Below are 12,354 nucleotides of genomic sequence, written 5' to 3' on the forward strand. Positions count from 1 at the left end.
GTGTTGTGGTAAACTGTGGTAAAAGCCGATAGTTTTGCCATACTGACATTTTTCCTCTGAACGTTGACAGATTCTCTGAATTACAAGGTTGTTAAGGAGCCAAAATACTACTAACACTGCTGCGCACCGAATTGACGTCGTAAGACTTCACCAAAGTACCCCACACAAACTAGAACGCTTTGTCCAGTGTGACAGTTAAATTGCTTTACAGTTTAAGTAGCTGGTGTTGGTGTATAAATTTTAATAGTAGACCTAATTTCATACATTATTCCGACCCCACGTTTTTCTAGGGCTCTGTGAGATCAATAAGTTGCGGCATCACAACACTGACAGGTGAAAAGCTTGATGAACCAACCGGTAGAGCTTTTGAAGCCATTTTACTAAAACCAAGCACAATAAAAACAATGTGCTATGATATCCAGCACCACACTGGAAGAATCAAACTGTGGACGGCACCAAAGAAAGGAACAAAACAAAGCCTGACCACACTCGCCTACTCTGAAACAAAAAGTACTTAGATAAACTACAAAAGCAAACAAAGCTACTCCACCCTTCCCTGGCCAGTAATCCAAAAGTGCCCACCCTCTGACCTAGGAGACTAGACAGAGTAGATTTTGATGTGGTGCGAATGTATAGCTGTGCCCCTCATACCTGTTTGAAACGCCAGGTGGTACAAATAATGAAGATGCTCTTGTAAACTGAGTTGGGAGTGAGCTGGTGAGATTCACCAAATATGAGCACACCCCCAACACAAGAGCTGCAGTCTGTTGTAAAACAAAGTTAAAAGTGTGTAGGTAACACCAAAAATAGGCAAATATGTAGGTAAATTCTAGCCTTCATAACATCAAAATGGTTTAAAGTACAGGATTGATACACATATCCGACCATTTGGCAGACCCGGCCCTACCTAGCCAGCTATGGCTCTGTTTTTTTGGCCTTCGTATTCTAACAAAGGGTTAAACTGAGTTAAAAGAAGTGCTGGTAAAATAGCTAAAACAAAAACACACACACATTAAAAACAGGCTAAAACAGCACATGTGATATTTGTCATTGTGGAGGAGCGTTAAGTCAAGCCAAAGTTTATTTACAGCACTTTTTACAACTGATGTTGTCGCAAAGCAGCTTTACAGAAAAACTGGGGTCCAAGCCCCCATGAGCGTCGCCACTGGAGATAATAGCATGGAAAAACTGCCTAAATGTTAGCTTGCTTGTAGCATTTATGTAACAGGATTTGTATTTTGGCTGCTAAATGACCTTGTAATTCAGAGGATCCGGTGACACCCTGGGAAAAAATAAACGAAGGATAAAAACGTATTTTAGTTTACCACAAACTACAATGTGGCAACTCTCGTAAACAACATTAATTTTTCCCATAGAGACCTGGAGTTCCTAATATGGGCATGACACCAACTACAGAAATACACACCACTTCAGAAATCTATATACTACAAGGTGAAAGTATGGAAAATTTTAAAAGTGTTAATATACTTTACAGTTAAGTCATTTGCCAACATCTAACACAGCACGACATGTTGATAGACTAAATCAGATTGTCTGATTGAACATAACGGTTGGCTGTATTTCCGGGTGGATAACTCGCATCCAGTCTGCGTAGAAGCAGCTCAGCTTGCAGCACAATTTACAATAAATGCAAACCTGGTTGTGTTTGTGGTCAAAGATAATTTAGCAAGTGCTTTAGCTACTTTTCCGGATGAAGATGAAGATGAAGTTGTCCAGCACATTAATATGACCAATAAGTGCACTAGAGTGTAAGCTAGGATGGTGTGTTGAAGTGTTGATTGAATTTGTAGAATGAATACTTTGTAGAGTGTTCGCCATGAGGAGGCATGAGCTAGTCAGGAAGTTAAGGCTGTTAGCAGTTACGCTTGTTGCCATAAAACAAGTGTTTTTGCTCATACACTATATTGCCAAAAGTATTCGCTCGTCTGCCTTCACATGCATATGAACTTGAGTGACATCCCATTCTTAATCCATAGGGTTTAATATGATGTCCCACCCTTTGCAGCTATAACAGCTTCAACTCTTCTGGGAAGGCTTTCCACAAGGGTTAGGAGTGTTTATGGGAATTTCTGACCATTCTTCCAGAAGCACATTTGTGAGGTCAGACACTGATGTTGGTGAGAAGGCCTGGCTCAGAGAAGCGTGATTCGTCACTCCAGAGAACACATCACTACTCTAGAGTCCAGTGGCGGCGCTTTACACCACTGTATTTGATGCTTGGTGATGTAAGGCTTGGATGCAGCTGCTCGGCCATGGAGACCCATTCCATGAAGCTTTCTACGCTGCTCTTGAGCTAATCTGAAGGCCACATGAAGTTTGGATGTCTGTAGCAATTGACTCCGCAGAAAGTTGGTGACCTCTGCGCACTATGAGCCTCAGCATCGGCTGACCCCGGCCTGTCGTTTTATGTGGCCGACCACTTTGTGGCTGAGTTACTGTCGTTCCCAATTACTTCCACTTTGTTATAATCCCACTGACAGCTGACTGTGGAATATTTAGTAGTGAGGAAATTTCACGACTGGACTTGTTGCACAGGTGGCATCCTATCACGGTACCACGCTGGAGTTCACTGAGCTCCTGAGAGCGACCCATTCTGTCACTAATGTCTGTAGAAGCAGTCTGCAGGCCTAGGTGTTTGGTTTTATACACCTGTGGCCATGGAAGTGATTGGAACACCTGAATTCAATGATTTGGATGGCTGAGTGAATACTTCTGGCAGTATAGTGTATTTTCACACTCGACAGAGAAAATTGAAAGCACATATGATTGTGTGTAAATGGGTGAGTGCCTGTGCAGAATACAGTGAGATAGAATGATCAAAAAGACAATTAAATCATTGATTATGGTTATTATAAGCAGTTCCAGCTGACTCTTGGGCGGATTGAAAATGACCTAACTCTAGAACAATAAGTTCAATTGGTTAATATTTGGGTTAATTCTTGTTTTTGAATGTGCTGAAGGAAAACACCTTCTTCATTAAACACTGCAGTTACATGTGTGGCTGGTACAAGTTCATAATGACAAAAATTAATCACACAAAGTCGTGGAGTTTAATCTGGGAAGATCAGTTTAAAAAAGCTTTCAATTTTTCCAATATCTCAGTTAAATAAGACTCAAGATTAGCACAATACCCTGTTGTGCCAGTGCAGCGCTACCTGCCTTATCCACCCAGAAGTAAGTACTTTGCTGCTGTGACTTAATGCCATCTAAGCTGTCCCAATTCAGGGGCTGCATCCTTCGAAAGCTGTGTAGACCCGCAAAGGCTGAACCGAAATGAGACGGTCTGCTCTACGGCGGATTTCCTGTCAAGTTCTTTAAAGATGGAAACAGAAACTTTGATTTTAGATTTTTATTTTTTTCATTTATCAGAGCTGGAGATGCTTCTCTCTGTCTATTCCTGCTTTGTATCGTTAGCTATTCGCCTCAGTTTAAACCCAATACTTACATTTAAAGCGTCTCTTTCGGCCGCCGTTCGCTCCTCTGCTTACGCCGCCATCCATCTCGAATCCTTTCCGGCACACGGTGACCCTCGGGATGTGTTGGCTGGTGAAGGATCCACCCGTCGGATCCTTCGTTGCCATGGAAAAGAAGGACACGTTTCTCAGCCGCATATGAAGGAGTCTTTGAAATGGGACGGCCTAGTCACGCCACTGTGACACGATCAGCCTTCAAATGCAGCCTCTGAATTGGGACACAGCTCTAGTTTAACCAAAGCAGATTATTCTAGAATGTTCCGTTGGTGTCACAGAGCTTTATTCTTAATCTATGAGAAAATAGAAAACTTTCACCTCACACTTTTTACATGCTTTAATGGCGTGTCGACTCTCCAAAATCATCCAAATTTCTAAAAGCGCACTAAGGCCCGCAATCGCAGGAGGTCACAGCTGCTTAAACCATTTCCTTTTATCATTCTAAAGCAGACACGTCTTACTCACACTCTGTAGGCCTCATTCACCAACCGTTCTTTAGAAGAAATTTCTTCTTAAAACCCACTTTTTCTCAAAGATTTGTTTTTCACATGTTTTCACGAAGATTCTGATGTTCAATGTTTTCTTATCTGGGATTTGTTCTCAGGTAAGAACAGAATCTACTCACACTCAAGAGCACAAAGGTGAGAACAGTTTCTGCGCTTTAAGAACACGTCATGAATCTGAAGTAGACTTCTACTTAGGACCTTTATCAACACATTTAAAAACTTGGAAAATATTGGTAAATGAGGCCTTTATTGAATGAACATAACCCTACCCTCAATGAACATTTCTTAATTCTTTCCACACTCCTAATGTAACAAAGCTGGAGCTAAACTCATTACCTATCCTAGATTACAATATTACTCTCCATTCCTGTCCACCTCTGCTGATCTCTTCTTACAGAGACTCGCAGACTCGCTACAGCAGCCTTAGCTGTGCAAAGTCATTTACAGACTGTAAACTCACCCGAATCAGCTGAGCACTATTCAAATAAAATACTGAATAGCCTACTTTACAATAGGCAGCCAAATGCAAATCACTCCACAGCAAAGGCAAATCACGCTTTCCAGTGTTTACTCGATTGCACTCTTTGCTTCACTGTAAATCAGCACTGTTGCTAGAAGCCCTGCAGATACACAGCAGGACTAAACTGGGGGATTTCAGTGCTGTTAGCCTTGTGAATAGGACTGCATTACCCTGCTATATTCTGTGCTCTAACTACTGTGCTTTTAAATGAAACTGGACTCTAATGCACCAGACAGGATAAGAAGCTCATGTGCATGAACTACTGAACAAAAAGAGACTAAACTGGAAAAAACAAACAAATAAAAAGAAAACCATGCTGGAGACTTTCATGTAGAGGTCTACAGTCCCACTTGATTCCCGTTGGACATGGGGGACCCACTGCAATATCTTACGGCGTGGGACTGATTTTCAGCGTGCGGGAGTGGGCAGGAAACCAGCCCACTGCAGGCAGGAGCAGGACTTTACACTTCACACTTTATTTGGATGGTCCTCCAAAATAATAATAATACTATTATATTATTAAAAAACTTACTGGTGATACTCAGCTGATTATCAACAACATTAAGGTTAGGGTTTGGATTAGGTTTAAAGTCAGGGACAGATTTGAAGAATCTTTCACACGCAGCTTTAAGTCCAGTTGCATTTAATAGACATTTAGTTGAATGTTAGTTAAAGATAGACTGAGCATCTACAAAGCCTCTACAGTGGATTGTCCAAATAAAATGTTACCAATCGTATATATAAACAATATAAAATGATAACAGTAGAACAGTTAAAACAAATTAAGTAATTCCAAATAGTTGCAAAGCAGCCGATCACGTGAACAACATGCAAATTCTCGTAGCTTACAGAGACGGCAAAGCCTTCAGTCCAACGGCCACAGCTGCACCGGCAAAACGCCAAAAATAACCGCTCAGTGGTTTAATTCCTGCTTTGTGTTTACTGGGAATAAATGGCGTTTGGTAAAGTTGCTCACAGTGAGCCTGATGACCACGACTGCCGTGTTATTGCAGCAGAGGATACGTATTTGTAAATGGACTGTGTCAAATATTGGATGTCAGTTTGCCTTGATGGAGCTGCATGGGTGGGAGCGGGACAAATGATCCTGATTTTCTGTGGGAGCGGGCGGGAGCAGGACTGAAAAATAGTCCTGTGCAGACCTCTACTTTCATGCCTGTACTGCAGCATTGCATACACTGATAAAAGAATACTGATTTTATTCAAACATGTACATCAGTTCCACATGAATAAAATATATGACTACAATTTTTGCCAAAAATGAATTTAAAAAATTGTGTTGATGTAACATAATTTATTTATGTGAAACCGGTGTACAAGTTTGAATCGAGTAAAGTCTGAGCACTTCTTTTCAGTGTATCGGTTTGAGAGAACTCACGATCCTTTTTTGTGTTTTCAGCCATCAGTGTAACTACAATACCCAGCATGCCTTCTGTAGTCTGCATGCCCACATCGCCCGACTTTAGTGAACAAAAATTTTTCCCAACCCCATACGTTTTGATGTACGTTCAATTTTCCTCTGACCGTTGCCAGATCGTCTGACTTACAAGGTCACCAAGGAGCTGAAATATGAACATAGCTGTATGTAAGCTCACACTGTCGTGCTCTGAACTGACATAAGACTGACTAGTTTAGAGGCTTTGGCAGTTTTAGGCTGCAATTTGCGTAGCTGGTGTTGGTACAAAAAGGTTTAATAGTAGACTTACTTTTATATAACGTCATTTCAGTGTGCAGGAGTGTTAGCTTGCTTGTGGCATTATCCAGATAATGACCTCATAATTCAGAGGATCCAGAGACACTCGGGGGTAGGGGTCTGCGCTGGACCCGCAGGACCCACCACAATATCTTGCGGCACAGGACTAATTTTCAGAATTGTGTGCGGGAGTGGGCGGGTAACCAGTCCACTGCAGACGGGAGTGGGAATAGCCTAAATAAAGTGGAATGATCATGTATATAAAATATAAAATTATTACAGTACAACAATTAAAATGAATGAAGTCATTCTAAATAGTTGTGAAGCAGCCAATCATGTGAACAACATGCAAATTCTCGTATCTTACAGAGATAGTGGAGCCTTCAGTCTGACAGCCATAGCTGCCCAGCAAAACACCAAAAATAACCACTCTGGTTTAATTCCTACTTTGTGTTTACTGGGAATAAATGCTGTTTGGTGAAGTTACTCACAGTGAGCCTGATGACTGTGACTGCCGTGTTATTTCAGCCGAGAACAATGTATTTGTGAATAGACTGTGTCAGATATTGGATGTCAGTTTGCTTTGACAGAACTGTGCGGGCGGGCGGGAGCGGGACAAATCGTTTCGGTTGCGGGTGGGAGCAGGACTGATTCTGATTTTCTGCGGGAGCCGGACTGAAAAACAGTCCTGTGCAGACCTCTACTCAGGGGGAATAAAATGTGCAACGAGTGATATCAGGTTTGGAACATTTTTGTTTACCACAGGATCCCATAGTGTCAATTAATATTTTTCATATAGAAAATCTGCTCAGAGGTTCTATTATGAGCAAGACACCAGCTACAGAATGACGCACAACTTTAGGTCTGTACCACTGATGGTGATAAAGAAATCCACTGAGATACCACTGATCTAGAGGCTAATAAACACAGACGTGGCTTCCTTCTGCGTTTCAACCAGCCTGACCTGATGTGTCCACCCCAAAGCACTTGTAGTTCCTCCCACCTTCAAGAAACATCATCGGAAGGGGGGTTTCCTCATCTTTAAACTGGTAAATCTCACTCTGAACACTGAAATAACAAATAAGGAATTATGCTGTGACCAAAAATAATTAATAAATCCAAACTATCTTCTATTTTAGATTCTTCAAAGTAGCCCCCTTTTATCTTGATGCAGCTTTCAAGCATTTACACACAGATTTTCTGTGTAATTATATGGTTGAGATGTAAACAGAGCCATTCAGAGTGGTTTGGTGTGAAACGCTCAGTTTTAGAGAAACTTACAGAGTCAGAACTGTTCACAGTGGTGGTGATAGGAACCAGACGTCCACCTCTAAAAGCTCCCTTACATTAAATAGTTATAAATATGCTGCCTGATCTCTGAGACATTGATTTATGACAGTTTTGAGAAGGTTTTGACCTTAAGCATACTTTTTTAAAATCAGTTCATGGTGGAGGGATACATGCAGGGCGCTGTGAGGCAAAATAGTCCCCAAAGAAAACTTATTATTTCAGATTTTCCACTATTTTCCATCATCAACATTCATATAAACTCAGAAGACTTGTGTAGGTTCACTGGTGGTTCTGGATAGTAAATAAAATGTCTATATTTGTGTTGTAGTCATGGCGACCCCTGGTTCCTATCACCACCACTGTAAAGACATCTGAACCATTTCACACCAAACCCACTCTGAATCTCTCTGTTTACATCTCAATGTTAAAATTATTTAGAAAATATATTTTAAAAATGGTGGGATTCCCTTTAAAGCATTTTGATCGGGGTAGGAAACGACTGCAGGCCAAGTAGTGTTAAAATCAATCGAGAGCCATGCAGAGATATATAGAAGCCTCATGTGTTGGAACCTGTTTGTTTAACCTGAGTAACCTGTGATGTTGGGTGGGTGGGTGTGGCAGCTGCAGTCTAAGACAGCTCATTGTGTATCAGGTGCTCTCTGCTGTTCACTAAGGGCTTCAAGGCAAATAGCTCCTGTTCATGCTCATTAACAATGATTTGCAAATAAAATACTGGAACATGTTTACGTGTTGTGCTTGAATATTGAGTCCAGCGGTGGAAAACATTTAAGTCAGGGGTGTCAAACTCAACCACTAAAAGGGTCATATTAAAAAATCTATTGGTCAGCTGTGTTTTTATTTTATTTTTATTGAACAATTTTGCCGTGACCCCACTGCCCATTTTTTATTCAAAATATGCCAAAACTACAACGGCAAAAAATAGTTTGAAATAGAAAAATAATTTGAAATAAAAACAGCAGATCACTTAAACCTCTTTGAAGGTCCCCAATGTACAGCAGGTTTATTAAAACTGCCCATTAGCTTAAACTAGACACCTGGCATCTTTTTAATGTGTTTGTGAGTTCAGACCACGCCTTCAACATGGTGGTGGTAGTATGAGGGAAGACTGATTGAGGGAGGGGGAGAACTCTGAGAACTTGGGCTGGAGTTCTGGGCACCTTCTGCCTGTAGCTAGAAGGCCGGATCCCCTCATAGCTGCAGTAGGACTCCTGTAGGACTGAGGAACAGGGAGGAGGTGGAGATTGCGAATACCTCATCATGGGAACAGAAATTGAGGATGTGTATTTATAGGACGTTAGATTGGAAGAAGAAGGGGTTTCAGGCACGTACCTCTCCCAAAACTTCAGTTATAACGTAACTACATTTGTTTTTGTGGCGCAGTAACATAGACCACTGTGGTCGTGTGGTCATTCTGTAGTCTACACCATGCTCTTATGCCCATATTAGGAACTCCGGGTCTAAGCCCCATTTCTGATATGAGGAGGTTTCTCTATTTCTGCTTAACAGCTGAGTAACATTAACTTATTTTTGCTGTTTCACAGAACCGGCAGGTCAGTATTTTGTCTCGTTTGCTAATGTTTGTGATAGCTAGTCACAGCTGCTGCACCATTTAAGGTGGAACGGGAACAAGAAGCTGCGAAAAAAGAAGCTAAATTCAGCCTTGTAGTTTAACACAGGTAGTGTTTTAGGAGTTTTAGTCTATCAGAATATCCCACCCAGAGGTTTTATTAATGGGTTTACCTGTAATTATCCACTACTGTAGATCATTTTGATAAGGTAGAACAGCTGGTCAGAGCAGCGGCACAGCCCTCCTTAGTTTTGTGTAGCTTAGTGACATCAAATTGATGCGCAGTAGCTTTAGCTCCCTTGTAGCAATATTAGTATTAAGGCTTTTTAACGACCTCGTAATTCAGAGGATCCAGTGATGTTGGGGATAAAAATATTCACAGGACAAAACGTATCGGGTTCTGAACATTTGAATTTAACACAGGGGGCGCTAGAGGCGATTTTTCGTAAACCCTATTCATTCTGGCCATAGAGAAATGGGGCTCAGACCCGGAGTTCCTAATATGGGCATAACGAGGACTACAGAATGACGCATCACTACAGTGGTCTATAGATCGTTGTTCGGGAGGGAGCGGGAGCCCACATTACGTTGCAGTGCATGCTGGGAACTGTAGTGCAGTTCATGGCGAAATGGGCTAATATTAATAGAAAATTAAAATAAGTTTGCAGGCTGAATAGGATTGTGTCACAGGCCTGATGTGGCCTGCACACCTTGTATTTGACACGTGGTACTTAAGTAATTGTACTTTGCTACTGTCATTTTAGAGGAATTGTATTATTGTAATTGAATATTTGTACTTTTTACTCCTTATATTTTCTTATATTTAGACTTTGAAAAGAACTCATTTCAAATCTCAAAGACTGTGAGATTTCCCTCATTCATATTTCTCTTATCAAATCAGTCATATTTCTGTAGATTTCTCATTTTTTTGTACTTAAACTTCCAGTCAATCTGTAGTGTGTGTGTGTATTTGTGTTGTAGTCATGGCGACCCCTGCTTCAAATCACCACCACTGTAAAGAAATGTAGAGCATATCAAGCATTACTGAGTTCTGGCTCTTAATTTGGTCAGTTAAACCGTATACCTGAGCGTGTTTTAATGTAGATAAGTTCACTTTCACTCATATCTTTGCTCTATGCTTCCACTTTGAGTTGAATAAGATTTTAACACAGTGCCAATACTTTAAAAGAGCTTCAGTTCTTTGATTCTTGTAGCTCTAAAAGTTATTACAGTCCTGCAGCAGCAGATGGCAGCAGTGCTCATCTCTCATCTCTCTGTCTCATTCACAGCTTTAACACTGTGCTAAAAAGCCCAGTGACCTAAATGACAAGTCTACAATTATTACTTTAACCTACGGCACTAAAGGCTTATTATTCAGTTATTAATCTTAAGACTGACACTCTTAAAAAGGATGGTTCTTCAAGGGTTCTAATCCTAAGCTTATTATATACTAAGGCTTATTGTTCAGTAACTACAGAGACTTCAATGCAAACTGGTTGAGCTATTCTTAGACTATAACAGTGTGTAATAACACTTTGGGCCCACTGGTGGGTTCTGGGTGTTTAAAGGGTTGATAAAGAAAATGGTTCTATATACACTCAAGTACCCCTTAGCATGATTAAAGAGTTCTTTCCATCATGAAAGAGTTCTTCAGATTAATGGAGAATCTGTTGTAAATGGTTCTATATAGAGCTTTTTGAAAAGGATATAGCACCAAAAGTGTTCTGCTATTGTTACGATGCCAAGCTTGTCACAATAGCAGAACCCTTTTGGTTCTATATAGAACCCTTTTCATAAGTCTCCTATATAGAACCATATGCAACACATTCTCCATCAATCTGAAGAACCCTCATGCAAAGAGTTCCGCGAGTGTTCATGGTTCTATATAGAACCATTTCCTTTATTAAAGAACCGTTGAAGAACTATCTTTTTTAAATGTGTACTATTCAATATCTACTATGAATTATGCAGTGTCTATTATAAATTATACCAGATCTATGAATTATTCAGCACCTAACATGGACTATTCAGTAACTACTACAAATGATTTAGTATCTAATATGAAATATTCAGTTTTAACTATGAATTATTCAGTATCCTCTATAAATGCTTCAGTAAAATATAAATTATTCAGTGTGTCATATAAAACATGCAATATCTACGAAGTATTATTCAGTCACTACTATAAATATTTCAGCATCTACTATGAATTAGACAGGAACTACTATGTTATGTTAAGTAGTTCTAAAACTTTGTAATTCAGTGTGTGAGATGTAAACAGAGAGATTCAGAGTGGTTTGGTGTGAAATGATTCAGATGTCATTACAGTGGTGGTGATAGAAACCAGGGGTCACCATGACAACAACACAAATATAGACATTTTTTTATTTACTATCCAGAACCACCAGTGAACCTACACGGAGCTCTTAGAGGTGGACTTTCCTATCACCACCACTGGGAACAGTTCTGACTCAGTAAGTTTCCCTAGAACAGAGCGTTTCACACCAAACCACTCTGAATGACTCTGATTACATCTTAAACATTTCATTATGTAGAAATTAAAAAAAAAAATGGTGGAATTTCCCTTTAATAAGGCAGGCCAACTGGATTTGTGGTTTAACCTTTTTTAACGTTTTATATGGAATATTGATGCTGGCAAAATAGTGGAAAATCTGAAATAATTAGACTATTTGGCCTCATAACACAATGCATGTTCCCCTAAAAATAGGTTTTAATTTTCTAAAAACTTTAGCCAAGGCAACTTTAAGCAGCTTCCATACACTCTGGTCACTCAAAGTGCTTTAAAAATACAAATATAAACACAAAGATAATCTAAATTATGGTTTAAAAAGTAACGTACAGTAAAGGAGAATAGGAATAAAAATCTGTTTAAAACATTATTAAACAATAAATGTTAAGAGAAGAAATGAATCATTAAATTAAAATCAAATTTCAAATTAAATTAGGATAATAAAGCGCCGTTACAGGAGAGAAGTGCAGTAGAGCTAACAGTGCTGTAAACTTAGTAACAGGTATAATAAAACAATGTCTCAGCATATTCATAACCGTTTCATGTAATACCTTAAAATAGTTTATGTCAATATTTTTCTCTAAAGACTCCTGTTACTAAGTGTGTTTACATGAACACCCCCTTCTTTCTCAGTGTGTCATCAAAACATGCCAGAATGTTCTAGCAGTTTAAAGTCACTCAGTTACGTAAGAGAGTCACTTGTGTAATTGTGTGAGTG

The sequence above is a fragment of the Colossoma macropomum genome, unplaced genomic scaffold (genome assembly GCF_904425465.1).
Source record: "Colossoma macropomum unplaced genomic scaffold, Colossoma_macropomum, whole genome shotgun sequence".
Taxonomy (NCBI): Eukaryota; Metazoa; Chordata; class Actinopteri; order Characiformes; family Serrasalmidae; genus Colossoma; species Colossoma macropomum.